This window comes from Ochotona princeps, chromosome 5, assembly GCF_030435755.1.
Source record: "Ochotona princeps isolate mOchPri1 chromosome 5, mOchPri1.hap1, whole genome shotgun sequence".
Lineage (NCBI taxonomy): Eukaryota > Metazoa > Chordata > Mammalia > Lagomorpha > Ochotonidae > Ochotona > Ochotona princeps.
In genome coordinates this window covers 95,610,871-95,625,812 of record NC_080836.1, presented here as the reverse complement: position 1 = coordinate 95,625,812, position 14,942 = coordinate 95,610,871, and positions in this window count along the sequence as shown.

Below are 14,942 nucleotides of genomic sequence, written 5' to 3'. Positions count from 1 at the left end.
CCCATACCAGCTTTTAATCATGTGGAAATAATCGGAAAGGTGTTAGCTAATATGTTACCTCCATTAATCAAAGAAGGACTTTATAACAGTGAAATGAAGTCAGTCTTACATCACTGTAATTAGATGCCTCGTACGGAAGAACAATGAAATTAACACCAAAAACATTCTATTTTTTTCTCTAAGTCATGGAATCAGAGTGATTTAGAAACTGATACAGTAAAAGATGAAATATCCAGTTCTATCACGAATGTTGTTGTTAACATGAATATAATTGTGGTGTAATATCATGGTAAAAATGATATTTTATCAAATTATGATATCTATGAGGCAGAAATGAACCTGAATTTGATTGTGTGGTCAACATAAATATTAACTACATCCACATGAATTATAATATCCTGTTAAAAGGGAACAAAATTATGTATGCCCACTTTTGCAAACATTTTCCCATAAAAACAATAAAAGTAATTAGCCTCCATGTATTCTGCAACCAAAACATGCTAAACATTTTAAAGTACTTCTCTTTTTCAACTTAGAATAAATTGGGTTTTTGAAATGTTTGACTTTACAAAAAAAAATCCAGTTGAGAAAAGGGCAAAGAACTTCAACAGAGAATTCTTGAGAGCAGAAATTCAAATGGCCAGCAAACATAGGAAAAATGCTAAAACCATCAACATCAGAGAAATGCAAATCAAATCGCCACAAAAGGAAATTCTGGAAAGGATGTGGAGAAAGAAGGCCATTTAGACACTGTGGTGAGACTGTAAATTAGAGCGACCACAGTCCAATACAGTGAGAAGAATGGCCATGTGATCCAGCAATCCCACCACTGGGTTTTCATCCCAAAGAAATGAGCATGAGGTATCAAATAGATGCCTACAGCACCTGGCTTATAGCAGTACTGTTCACAATAGCCATAATTTGGAATCAATCAAGGTGTCCATTAGATTAATAAAGAAAATGTGTGTGTGTATAATATGTATATGCATATATACTAACTGAAAGGTTATTCAGTTACAAAACACAAGAAGGAAATTCTACGATTTGTAGCAAAATTGACACAACTGGAGGACTTCATATTGAGTGAAATAAGCCAGATTCAGAAAGGCAAACAACACCCTAAGTTCTCCGTTTTACATGGGAGCCGCAGATGTCTGCCTTGTCAGTATTGCTACAAATTTGTTTTGTAAGATTTCAGTTCCTACCTTTGTTAAACCAGCAGTTAAGAATGTTATCCTACTGGGGCCAGTGCTGTGGCATAGTGGGCAAAGTCATTGCCCTTGGCTCTGGTATCCCATATGGACCCTGGTCCGATTCCTGCTTGCTCTATTTCAAATCCAGTTCCCTGCTGCTGCTGGGAAGGCAGTAGAAGTTGATCCGAGTGCATAGCATAGTGCCCTGCACCAACATGGCAATCCTAAAGAAGCTCCTGGCTTTTGGCTTCAGTTGAAGCCATGTGGGATTGAAGCAGCAGTAGGAAGATTCTCTCTGTTTCTCTCTCTCTCTCTCTAGCTCAACCTTTCAAATAAATAAGTAAATTTGCTAGAAAAGAAAAATGAATGTTATACTGCTATGTGCTATACTGCATGTTGCCGTAGTTTTAAAATTTGCTGTGTATAGGTGAAATGGTCATTTTTCCGTTTAATTATTGTTGTCTATATTCCCACTACTCCAGATCATGTTTTCTTGTTATTTGTTAAACTTTTTATTCAGTGAAGTAGTAGACATTTTTAGTGTAAACTTAAAATACGTTATCACAAAACCTGAAGAAGGAAAGGGAGAGGCAAGAGGGAGATAGGTGAGGGGAGGGAAGATAGAACATCATTATATTTTTAGCATTGTAGCTACTAACCATTTTTGAATTTGTTAAACTAAAAATTAAATTAAAAAAGAAAAACAGCAACAAACAGTTTGAGTCTTGGAAATTTTCTTTTTAAATTGTCATATAATAATACTAAGTCTTTTTTAAACTAATATCTGTATTTAGCTTCAAAATAATGAGTAAAACTGAGGCCTGTTTTAGCCTATGTTTAGCTATGTAGCTATGTAAAGTACACCTTAATTCCAGTGTCCAGAAGAATTCAGACCTTCATTACTGCCGGAATGGAGCCATGCAAAGAAATCGTCAAAGCCTGCGTGGCATCTGGAGGGAGGATTGTTTTTCCTTTGATCAGTGTAGCCACACTGCATTATATTGAGCTGCCTTTGTTGGACAAGACATCCGTAAAGCAAAGCTTTAAGTCGAGCACCTGAAGATCTTTCCACCATGTTGCTTCCAGTGGTCTTCCTCACTCTCACTGCATCACTCTGCCCCCATCTGGCGGTGACATGTATATACAACAAGAAAGAAAAACCACATTTGGATCCACCTGGGGAATACTTGTCTGCTGCATTTTTAATCAAGATACTAAGGATTTCCCACACTTTAATCAAATTTTCCATAAAAGATTTTACTAGTCCAGCAAGTTACAATCAATCAAATAAATAAGTCTATTCCATGTTAGTGAAAGCAAGTTTGTCAATTCAAAGTAAACTACTTGTAAAGAAATATTGTAAATTGAAAATAAGCCAGACTCCAAAAAACAAATATTATGTTTTCTCTGATCTGTATTAACTAGCATAGATAGTATAAAATGTGATTGGATAAAAAATGAAATTAACATGTCATGATTTGGTTATTGTTATATTCCTTATCAGTATTACTTTGGAATAAAAAGAAATAGCTCTCCCTTTTACTTGTTGAGCACTGTAGGTAGTACAGCACTAATCCATGAGACTCTGTGGGGTCTGTGCTATGGAATCAGCCTCCGAGGAGGGCAAAACGCACACCACAACCCAGGGGAGAAATTGCAAGTGCTAAAAATGCTGACAGAATGAGGCAGGAGTGACTGAGCTGAGCCGTTACTATGCCACTGTTGTGGCTGGAAAAGACAGCTTTGGTAGGATAAATCTCTCACCAATACCTAGAGGCAGGGAAAAAGGATGGGGCAGAGGAGGGTGTGGCAATGTGGCTTACATGTCCTCTGACTCTCAAAGCTGCTATAGGAAAAGAAACATATCAAAGGTCTAAACTGCTTAATTGCAAATAAAAATTTTGCAGCAAATTAAAATCTTCATAGGAGAATAGCTATAAAGTTGAATCACAAACAGTATTCTGCAGATTTTACCTCTGCTTTTGGATAGACTGTTTTCAGATATATAATATGTGAGCTAACTAAACAGTCTCCTGTGAACTCATTGTTCCTAAATGATATTTCAACTTATTTAGAGTTTAATTACTGATCAGCTCCAACCAGGCAATGAAGTAGCAGGTACACAAAATGCCTGAATTCTTCCTAACACATTCATGGTATTAGCGAGACGGTACAGTCTGAGCTGCACTTTGGTTCAGGAGATAATTACTGGCTGCTGGCTTGATATCAGCACTAGGAGTAATGATGGAATGAAGCAAACAACTGTTTTGGTGAGGCTCAGACTCAAGCAGTGGTGAACAGAAAACACATCCCAGCTCATGGTCACAACCACTAAGAAGATGGAGACGGATGACAGGGCCAGAGATGGTATGGGACTGTTTTTACAGGGAAGTCAGAGGAAGCCTCACACATGTAGTGGAGGCAAAAAGAGTGGCAATGTGGGTAAATCATGAAAAACATTGCAGGCAGGAGGAATGGCTGGTACAATGATGAGCAGACAGACAGTGTAGCTTGGGCACAATACATGTAGGGAGGAAGGGCAGAGGTGGAATGTAGGGGTTGGGAGACAGAGAGTTCAAAGCTCACTGAGTGGTGGCAGGTCCTGCAGAAGTTGACAAACCTTTGATTACAATCTTCAGTGTGATGGGCAGCCATAACATATATGATTTGGAATCAAGGAGTGAGGGACCTGATTTAGTTTTAAAAGGGTCATCATGGAAATTCATAAATAATAGACTTTAGATCAGAATGCAGCATGGATAAAATCAGGATGACCTACTGCAGGCCATGGCCGAAACCTTGGGCAAACAATAGTGGCAAACTCAATTGGATCAAAAATCATTGGTGGTGATGACAATTAGTTGAATTTTTGTAGCTTTTGGAAAGTAAGGCCATCAGGATTAGTTAATTAAACTTCATATATGAGATGAAGAACACAGCCATGGATGCTTGCAACAATAGGACATAAAAGTGTTATTCACTTGGATTTGAAAGTTTGTAGAACAACAGATTTTATAAATGATAGTTCATTATTTCCTTATGACTTAAGCAGCAAATTACCACAAACCAGGTGGCTAAAAGTGATAAGAAATACATTCTGTCATGTGTTTAGAAGTTGGACATCTGACATCAAGAAGTTAATAAAATATCACTCCCTCTTAAGAGAATCTCTCCTTGCTTATTCCAGCCCCTGGGGGCTCCCAGCATTCCAAGATTCTGGCAACACCACAACATTTCCTACTCCCATCATCCCATGGTCTTTCCCCTGTCTTTGTTTTCTTCTTTTCCATCTCTTATAAGCAAACTTGTCATTGGATTTAGTGCCTACCTTAATTCAGGATGATCTCATCTTGAGTCCATAACCTAATTATGTATTCTGAAGCACAAACTCCAAATAGGGTCACATTCTGAGATTCCAGGAGCCCATTCATTTTAGGGGAACACCACTCAACAGATGAGAAACAGAGATCTACTTGATTATGAAAGTCACTCAAGAAATGTCTTAGTGAAGAGATTTCCTCACGGGGAAGTCAAATAGGCTTCTGGACATACATCACAAGTTCAAGAGAAAGATCTGAGAAGAAAGTAAAAACTTGAAAGCCACCAATGCACGAATGCTGTGTTTCTATTGTAACATACTAAAAAGCTATGTGAAATATGTGTGTATCGGTGTGAATGAGAATTAGATATCCTTTTTCTAACTGTTTAATATAAAATATTTTCTTAGAAATTACAGTTGGAAAAGCAGAAGCAAAGTAATAAGATACATGATATTTGAAAGTTTCTCTACTTGAGAATAATGTTTTATAAATGTGGAAAACCTGTGTCTTTGTTTGGAGTCATTAGCAATTCTTGTTCCAAGAATTCTATATTACATAGTATAATATATTAGCTAATATACCATTGCCATTAACTCATGTTCTATATTCAGACTGCTAATATTCCAAGTCTTGTCACTTATCTCTTAAAAACAATTCACACAAAAGTTGAGAGAGAATCTCCAATCTCATCCTTATAAGTATTAATAAATAAAAATTATTTCTAGTAATAATATCCAGAATTTGAAAAACAAAACTTTCCTTTTCAACAGGAAAACAATCACAGAGTAAACAGGGAAGAACCTATTCATACATGAAGCTAAATAAGCAAAATTATTACTGGTTTGAGATTCAATCTCCTAAAATTTTGCAAAACATGAAAGTTTCTTGACACTAAGCAGTGCAACTTCTATAAGTCTAGTGCATGGTTTCATATAAAGTTTAGGATAACTTCCCTTGACCTAATACAGAAATAACTGGTAAACTCTTCCAACTAGTCTTGTCATGAGTTTCTATTATTTACCAAGCAGTCTGGTGTTCAAATGTTGCCGTAGAAATCATCCGTGTCTTTACATTTGGGAAGTACCTGAATAAGGGTAAGCTAGACAACACTGAGGAGTGTGAGGAGGGTTATTTCAATCTTTAGCAAACCTGTAAGTTCTGAGAGTGGCTCATGGGTATCATCGGGAACATGAGTGTTTATGTTCATGAAATGCAGCCACAGTGGCTTATGATGGGGAGATGACAAACCAATGTGGAGAGCTTTCTGTACATTGTGTGAGAGACATCATGACCTCAAAATGGATCTTGTCTTTATATGAGTTTTTCCTAGAGCAGGAATTTTGGAAAGAGAATACCTGAAAACTCCTGATGCTTATTTTAGTTAATTTAAGTTCTAAACCACTGATACTGTAGACTTTCTTGGAATTGCAATACAAATGTTAACATTGTAATAATGTTGACATGGTGTCATCCCTAGGTCTGAACTCTTAGCCTAGAAGGAAAGCACCATCCTGGTTGCTCCAGGAAAACCCTTATGCCTTCTAATTGAGACAGACATTAATACAGAGGTTTGAATAATTTGGGGAAAGATTGGCCAAGCAAGAACTGCCCCTGGTACAGATTCCTCTTAAGGAGACCTCCTATTTTCCCTTTCAAAAAAACAATATCCCTTGAAGCCAGAGACCTGTCATAGGTCATCTTTGTAACACTCCAATCCTTGGAGTCCCAAAGCAAAATGGAATAGAGACTGGTGCAAGATTTCCATCTTGCTAATAAGGTGGTGATCCCCAGTAATCCTGTAGTCACTAGCCCTTATTTTTTACTGTAGTACATAGGACTAAATGGTTTAGAGTTTTAGGATTAAATGATGCCTTGTGTGTGTGTGTTTGCTTTTGAAGACTCCTTAGCTCAATCTATTCAATTAACATATTTTCTGAGATAGCCCCTTTGTTTGTACAGGTCTTATCCAAGACTTACTAGAGTTTTTTCATCCACAGTACCCTGCTTTGCAGTATTTGAAGGATAGATTTCTCTGAGCTCTGACAGCAAAGGGTCCCCAAGAAGGCAGGAAGTTCCTTTCAAACTTTCTGGCAAGAAGAAGCCTTCCATAAGGTATCTAGGCTTAACCTTAGCTGAAGACACTCTGGTACTGGAAGCAGATGGATTAAGTCCCTAGCCACCTTTCTACTTTGTAAAGCACTTTAAGAGCTTAGAGATGCCCTGGGAGTTACAGGATTCTGTCAACTTTGGATTCCAGGATATAGGGAAATAGCCTGTTCCTTTGCAATGACTGAAACGATACCCAGAAAACAGGTACTCATGTTTACATGGTTCCCAGGAACCCAAACAAACCTTTATTCAACTTAATTAAGCCTTACTAAAGACTTTGATTTTAATCCTCTCAATGAGCAAAAATTTCAATCTATATGTAACAGAGAAAAAAGGGATATCTTTAGGCTGTTGACCAAATGTAAGGGATCAGCTCAAGCTGATCTCAGCAAAGATTTTCCCATTCAATAGCATTGTTAGTCTCCAAAAAAAAAAAAAAAAAGCCTCTGGTTAGCAACCACATTTTAAAATACTAGACAACACTGCTGGAGGACCCTGCAATGCAATTCAGCTCAAGATTTGCACCTCTTAAAAATATGTATTTATTGGTTTGAAAGGCAGAATTACAAAGTGAAGGGAAGTAAAAGAGAGATTTTTCCATCTGTTGGCTTACCCTTCCAATTGTTCCAATGGCCAGGGGTGGGCCAGGTAAAAGCCAATAGCCAGTTGCTTCTCCCCAGTCTCCCACAAGCACTTGGGCCAATCCGCATTGCTTTCCCTGGAGCATTATCAAAAGTGAACTCAAAAGCCAGTATCCAGATTGATGCCCACACCACAGATGATGAGTTTATGCTCCATGCCACAATGCAGGCCCCAATTTGTTTCTCTCTGAATCTCATGGCTTTCCTCCGAGACGAGGTGGAGCTCCTAGGACATGATTGCAAACAAGTAGTTCTACACATCTGTGCAGCCAGAGAGGACTTCCAGGAGGCACCAGTTGCTAGCAGAAGTAGAAGAGTTTTCAGTAGAAATGCCTCAAGAAGACACCCAACAACATCCATGAAGGCTGGAGAGTTGAACTGGTTAGATGGAACAAGGTTTTAATACCCATTGATATGTATGAGAATCGAATGGGGTGTGGGACAGACTGGACTAGTCTGCCAACATACTGGCAAACCAGGGGAGTAGGCAGGCCTGGTAGGGGTTATTGTGGGTCGCTCCAACTAGGCTGCAGCCCGCATTGGTTTGTGTGAGGGCCGAGTATGTGCTGGGCAGAACCAGACTGGACTGCGACACCCATTGGTTCCAGTGGAAGACAGGGATGGAAACAGAACCAACCCAGCAATTGCAACCAACAGCAGATCAAGGCAATGGACTGTGCCTGGCCTTGTGCTTACTAGTACATACAAGAATCTGGTCTGGGAATACCTCAGACAAAGTTTCTTTGGGGATCTCCCCCCAATCAAGCTTCCCGGGCTCAGAACCCTAACCATCAAAAGACAGAGGACAGAACAAATCAATCAACCACCTCAGCTATATGTTGGCAGTGAAACAATGGGCAAACGGAGACTCTATGATGGAATATGTCAATCAGTGGATTCTTCAACGACCTCATCATGCTTGTAGTGGTGAGAGTGGCAGCAATTCAGAACTGTTGAACTATCAAAACCACTTGAGCAAGACCCTCAGAGCATGCCCCACATCTGGGACCTGGGGTGAGTGGGAGACTGGGTGGGGCTTCTCCCTTAAAATCCTCTTTTACATCAGATATATTAAGGAAACAATACGGAACTAATTATTTTGCCCATCTTCCTGTAGCGCTTGAACCTTTTTACCCTAATTATGTCAAGATTGTCAAAAAAATAAATTAAAAAAAAAAAGAAATACCTCAAGAAACTATCTCAGGATACAGCTTCCTAGGATCGCTCTTCAGCCCATAGCTCTAATCTATATCACAAATCACCCCTCCTCAAAGTTAAGTGTATCAAGTGTAAGACCCTTTAAAATGTTATGATGTTGCCCCTTTCTTACAAATAATCTCCTAATGGATAATGAGAACTCAAACATGATCAGATCCACTGCAGCATGTGTCAAATTCTGACAAGCTATTCAAGATCTCCCACAGACACAAGTTATGACACCAGGAAGTCTTAAACTTCCTCCAGGAACTCATAATCCCTATTTAGAAGAGTTTTAAGAAACCTTATACTGAGATTCATTCTGTTCCCAGTGCAGTAAAATCTATATTAGACCCCTGGGCCCACCATTCCTGAGTGAAAGCTTCAATTTCCAAACCAAATTCAGATTCAGTCCCAGAGGATGACCTTGACACATCCAAGGAAGATAAATACTCTCATCATGCCACTGAAGAACTCAGCTCTTTAAAAAAAAAAAAAAAAGGAAAATTGTTACGCACACTCTTCCCTAGCTTTATCTTTGTTCCCATCAGTTATTCGGGGAATATGGTTGCTACTCAGAGTGCTGGCTGTCTTCACCTTATGGTTCACTTGCCTATTTCCAGTAATGAAGCAGCACCATAGCTAGACTTTGCTTGGCTTGAATGCCATTGAATCTGTGCAACACAGTGAGGACTTAGAAATACCACCTTTATTTGTGCAAGTGGAACATGCCCACGACAACTACCTCTTACCTTCTTAAATGGCTTGATTTTTGTCTTCTAGGGATTGTGAAACTCCACATGGTCTTAAAGATGAAACTTCAAATGCACCCCACCTACCCAAGAACATGGACTGTCCTGGGGAAGAGGAGCCCTGACTGGTGCCACCAATATAATCCCTCTGCAGTAACCGTAGTGGTCATTACCCCTTCTCCCTGAGGTAAATCTGGATGACTGTTTCAGAGAGGGAGTTGATAAATAGGTATACTTTCAGGTCACTGTCATGATGGGCACCTGGATGACCCCATCCCCTAATGCAGGGCCTGAAAAAAGGCAAATAAGCAAATTCTGTAAAGGATGTTGGTGCCAGGTACCAGTTGCTGTAATCAAGGTTTCTCTGTGCTGTTGTAACTAAGGCAAGTAATGAGAATTGCTGCGTCTTAGGGGAAGGTTTCATGTGTTTTCTGTTGTCTTCAGTGCATCTCCATTGGAACGTTCCCTAATTAGTCAATCAAAGCCATCCTTCTCCTGATAATCATGACAACTTCCCCCTTTGCAGTCTCTCAGAAATCCTACACAACCATATCCAAAGGCCCACTTCTCCAGGAACCTCTCTCGGCATTGCCACAAACTTTTGTGTATTTATTTATTTTGCTTTTACTCTTTCTGACATCTTTCTTTTTTAAAAAAAAAAAGATTTATTTATTTTATTACAGCCAGATATACACAGAGGAGGAGAGACAGAGAGGAAGATCTTCCATCCGATGTTTCACTCCCCAAGTGAGCCGCAACGGGCCGGTGCACGCCGATCCGAAGCCAGGAACCAGGAACCTCTTCCGGGTCTCCCACACGGGTGCAGGGTCCCAGAGCTTGGGCCATCCTCGACGGCTTTCCCAGGCCACAAGCAGGGAGCTGGATGGGAAGTGGAGCTTCCGGGATTAGAACCGTCGCCCATATGGGATCCCAGGTCGTTCAAGGCAAGGACTTTAGCCGCTAGGCCACGCCGCCGGGTCCCTTTCTGACATCTTTCAATAAACTATTTCTGCTTTACACCCTCTTCCTTACCCAAATACTCCCTTTTCTTCGTGGACAGGAGACATGAATCCAGTGGAGAAAAGGAATTTCAATCATCACAGACTCCTGAAATAATGGCCTTTCTTAAAAATGCATGTGGTTTTTTAAAATTTATTTATTCTCATTGCAAAAGGCAGAATTACAGAGAGGAGAAGAGGAGAAGAGGCAGAGAGGAAGATCTTCCATCTTCTGACTCACTCCCCAAGTACTTGAACTGATCCAAAGCCAGGAGCTTCTTCTGGGCATCCCATGTGGGTGCAGGCTTTGGACTGTCGTAATTGTCCCAGGCCACAGGCAGGGAGCTGGATGGGAAGCGGGGCCACTGGGATTAGAGCCGGCGTGTATATGGGATCCCGGCTCATGCAAAGTGAGGACTTTAGTCACTAGGCTATCATGCCAGGCCCAGATGCATGTGGTATTATCTTTGTAAATGCTAAGGAAATCTCTAAACACATGAATACAAAATATTAACAGGCCTAAATTGTGAGGAAAGGCCCTCTGCTTTTCCCTAAATCACCTTTCAGGCTAAGATACCTGAGTCTCTTGTCATTAAAAGTGGCTTCCTCTCTGTATATCTGATTTTTCAATAAAAAAATAAAATAAATATTTTTTAATAAAAAGTGGCTTTTGATTCAAGGACAGAGGACAATATCTTCATATCTTTCTACAGAGAAGTCCTGGCAGTGTGTTGGCCATATTTTTATAATATTTTGAGTTCTCAACATTTTGTTGTATCTTTTTTAGAAAGTCGGAGCTGTGTAAGGGATGTACAGGTCAGCACCATTTTATGATTAATTATTTCTTTTCTTATTAAAGTTATTTAATGCTACTAAAGACACTAGATTAACAGCACAATCTCTAGAAAATCACCTGAAAGTTTATAATATTTTGCATTTAGAATTTTGTTTTTACTCCTCAACTTCATACAAATAAACATTTAGATTTTAGACAAGTCCACATGTAAACTTTCTCTAATAGTTTGAGTGAGAGTAGTCTGCGGCAAATTGAGCCAATGAGTAAATTAAAACAACTGGAATCCTGAGTCTACATGAACAAGAACAGTGAAACAAATTCTTTCAGGATCTCCATGCACTTAACCCTTGATTTCACCACAACTTTCAGGAATTACGATACAAGCCCTCATGTGTAAACTAGCACTCCAGGGCTAGTTCTGGATATGCATTGCTGTTTTACGTGGGACCCAATGGAACCTGCCTCCATAGTGGGAAGCTAAGTTCCTAAACTTCCAGAGAGTTAAAATCTTTAGATAGCATTTGATAAGACAGCTTGCTTACTTGCTTCTAACCAACTTTATCTTGAATTCCTCATCTAGATATTGACTCAGATAGATGACCAGAAAGTTGCCCAAGTTTGCATCAATTAAAAAAAAATCAAAACTATACCTCTTATTTCAATTCTGGGCTGGCTTCTGGGGAGGCAATGGGTAATATTCTATCACCAAATTACCGGAACCGGGCGTTGATATCATCGATACCATCACCACGCTGCTGAAAACACACAGGAGACCAAGATCTAAACCAACAGAAAGCCCAGGCCTGGTCCATCATTCCAGCCACCTCAAAGTGGAATCATGATACACAAAGTGCAAAGCCAGAAATAATGAACTTTTAGTAAGGATTCTGCAGCATTATATTCAGCAAACTGAGAGGAAATTGAGCAAGACTAATACACAAAATTTATATATCCTTTTGTGTGAGATTGGACTATATACAGCTGCAAATGACTATATTCAGTTAAATTTATTTTTAGAAATGTATTTTAGCCCATTTGTATTGTCCGCAACATACACATGTTGTTGATACAGAATTTTTTTGAAAAATGAATTCATGCATGCCGTTGAAAGATCAAAACATGTTTTATCTTTTTCTGCACTATAACTTAAACCGTATTAAGCTTGATTCAGTAAATCTAAAAATAAACTTATTTAATCTCCATAAAGGATTATAGAAGTGAGTCATTTTGTTTGAGCGAATCATGCCCTGAGTTTCACTGAAGTGACATCTGTTCTTTGCACTGCATTATCACAGAAAAAGATTTTCAAGATAAACACAATTTCATAAAACTTTCCTTCCATGGGAGGTGGGGGAAATTTCTTAAGGAGTTTAATGTCACAAAGACCAAACCACAAACCACATATTTCAAGAAGTCTTTACTAATCTCTTGAAGAAAGACAAAATGTAGACTACAAAAATAATTAAAAACTGCTCTGTGCAGGATTAAAGATAATAAAAATAATAAATATAAATAAATAAATGGATAAAAAAATAAATTCTCTTAGAATAAGAATTAAAAATAATAGGCCAAGGAGAACAAAAATTGTGCTAGAAAGCATGACTGGTGTTTTGTACTTTTTGTTTGTTTGTTTGTTTGTTTGTTTAAAGATTTATTCATTTTATTACAGCCAGATATATACAGAGGAGGAGAGACAGAGAGGAAGATCTTCCGTCCGATGATTCACTCCCCCAAGTGAGCCGCAACGGGCCGGTGCTGCGCCAACCCGAAGCCAGGAACCAGGAACCTCTTTCAGGTCTCCCACACGGGTGCAGGATCCTAAAGCATTGGGCCGTCCTCAACTACTTTCCCAGGCCACAAGCAGGGAGCTGGATGGGAAGTGGAGCTGCCGGGACTAGAACCATGTGGGATGCTGGGGCGTTCAAGGCAAGGACCTTTGCCACTAGGCCACGGCGCCGGGTCCCTGTACTTTTTTTAAATTAAGAATTTTATTAAATGTAATTTGATGACCTTCAGCAGGAGGATGACATGGAATAATAACATCAAAACTATATTTTATATTTGTGATACTAAATAATTTCTTGGAAGTTGAAAAATAATCTATGAACCATATTCAGTGATATTATTTCCAGTGGGCAAACAACTTCTTAGGAAATATTATCACATTGCTCTTTTCTTTGAATATAAATTATTCACACAAATACACTTAAATATGCATTACGATTTGAACGTAGATCGTATAGAATTTCCCCCACAATTTGGCGAACCTGTTATGTGCCTCGAAGAACTTTAACCAAGAATTCAGCAAACAAGAATTATTAATCAAGCAGGCTTGGACATTCGGTTCAGTAGCTGAGACAACATTCAGGATGCCGAGATCTGACTTCCGAATCCCTTGATAAGAGTCCAGCTTCATGTTGATGTGCACCTTGGGAGACAGCCGCAGCTGACAGTTCAACCATCACTGTTACCCAGCTGGGAGATCAATGAGTTCCAGGCTCCTGGCTTCAACGTTGCACAGTCGAGACTGCTGGGAGCAATTGGGGAACAAAATAACAAATGAAAGAAAGACAGTGCTAACTGTAAAGAAAGTAGCAGACCTGCTCTTTCATTTGTTGTACTGGTTATTAAAAGCACAATCACTCCAAGCTAACTCAGTTTATCGTTACCACAGGAAACATACCATAGAGAGACAGGAGATCCAAAGCTCCATTCCAGATCAGTCTAGGGACTGGTGGCCACGGGAACCTTCTTCCCGCTTGTGTAGGAATCTGACACAAGTAAGAACCAACGCCACAGAATTCCCGATGGGGATCCTCAGCATCCTAGAGTTGGTCATCATTGGCTGGCTACATCAGAGAGATGAGCCCAACCCCCCAGGATCGAGGAAATACCTCACGTACCAACAAGACCTCACAATTGTTCTGTTTCAAAATGATAGCAATTAAGCCTGCTCAATGCAGAAGAGTTGGAAATGTCTTAGAAAGACAAAAAGAAATGTGTGTTATTGGTAATTGTATTCTTCAGAAGTGATTTCTCTTAACATTTTGATAGTATAATCTAATATTTTTGGAAATACATACTTTTATGACCAAAATTAGACTCACACTATATCTAATAAATGCTTGTTCTTTTCATTTAACAGACTTTAGATGCTTTTTTATGTCATTAGTTTTTGAACAGTTATAAAGAACTCAAGTTTTTGAATATATGACTCCCGTGGCTGGATGTAAAGTGTTCCAACAGACTTCACTGCCTCTACTGCTTTCTTCTGTGAAACACAGCAGTTTGAGTCCAGTGCTGGCTCTGTGCTTGCTAATGCCATGACCCTTGCAAGGCTTTTCTTTGCTTTATAGTGCCATTTGTAAGAAATACTTAATAAAGTTGTACTTATAAAATATATTAAACCAGAAGAAAATTTTAACACTAGTTTTTTTCAGCCCTTTTTCTTTTATAAGCCATTTCATGCTCTGCTCTCACCTATTCCACCCCCTCTCTTGGCAGCAGAAGGCTCACTAGAAGGAGCCATCTGTTCTACACTGTGTGGCAGGAAGGCTAGGAACAAAATCAGAGAAGTCAAATAAAGGTCATGGCTTCATATCCACATCAATATTGACATTTTTTAATGTAGGGCTGACAAACATTGTGAGGATCCCTCATTTACCCATTAGTTGTCAGTAGTTCTCCCCAATCCCTATGTTGTGATCATCAAAACCACCTGTAGATAATGCCAAATGTTTGCAAATTTCTTACCTACCACTGTGCCAGACAACCACTGTTTTTGCACTTGCCAGCCAATCACTTTGGATATTTTCTCTCTTTAAAATGGGAATAAGAATACTAAATTAAATTTTTGTGAGGACGAACCACTGTGTAGAGAAATTGACGTCTATATTCTGAGGCCACCATAAACCTAATGGGGATTATGTTTCCAGT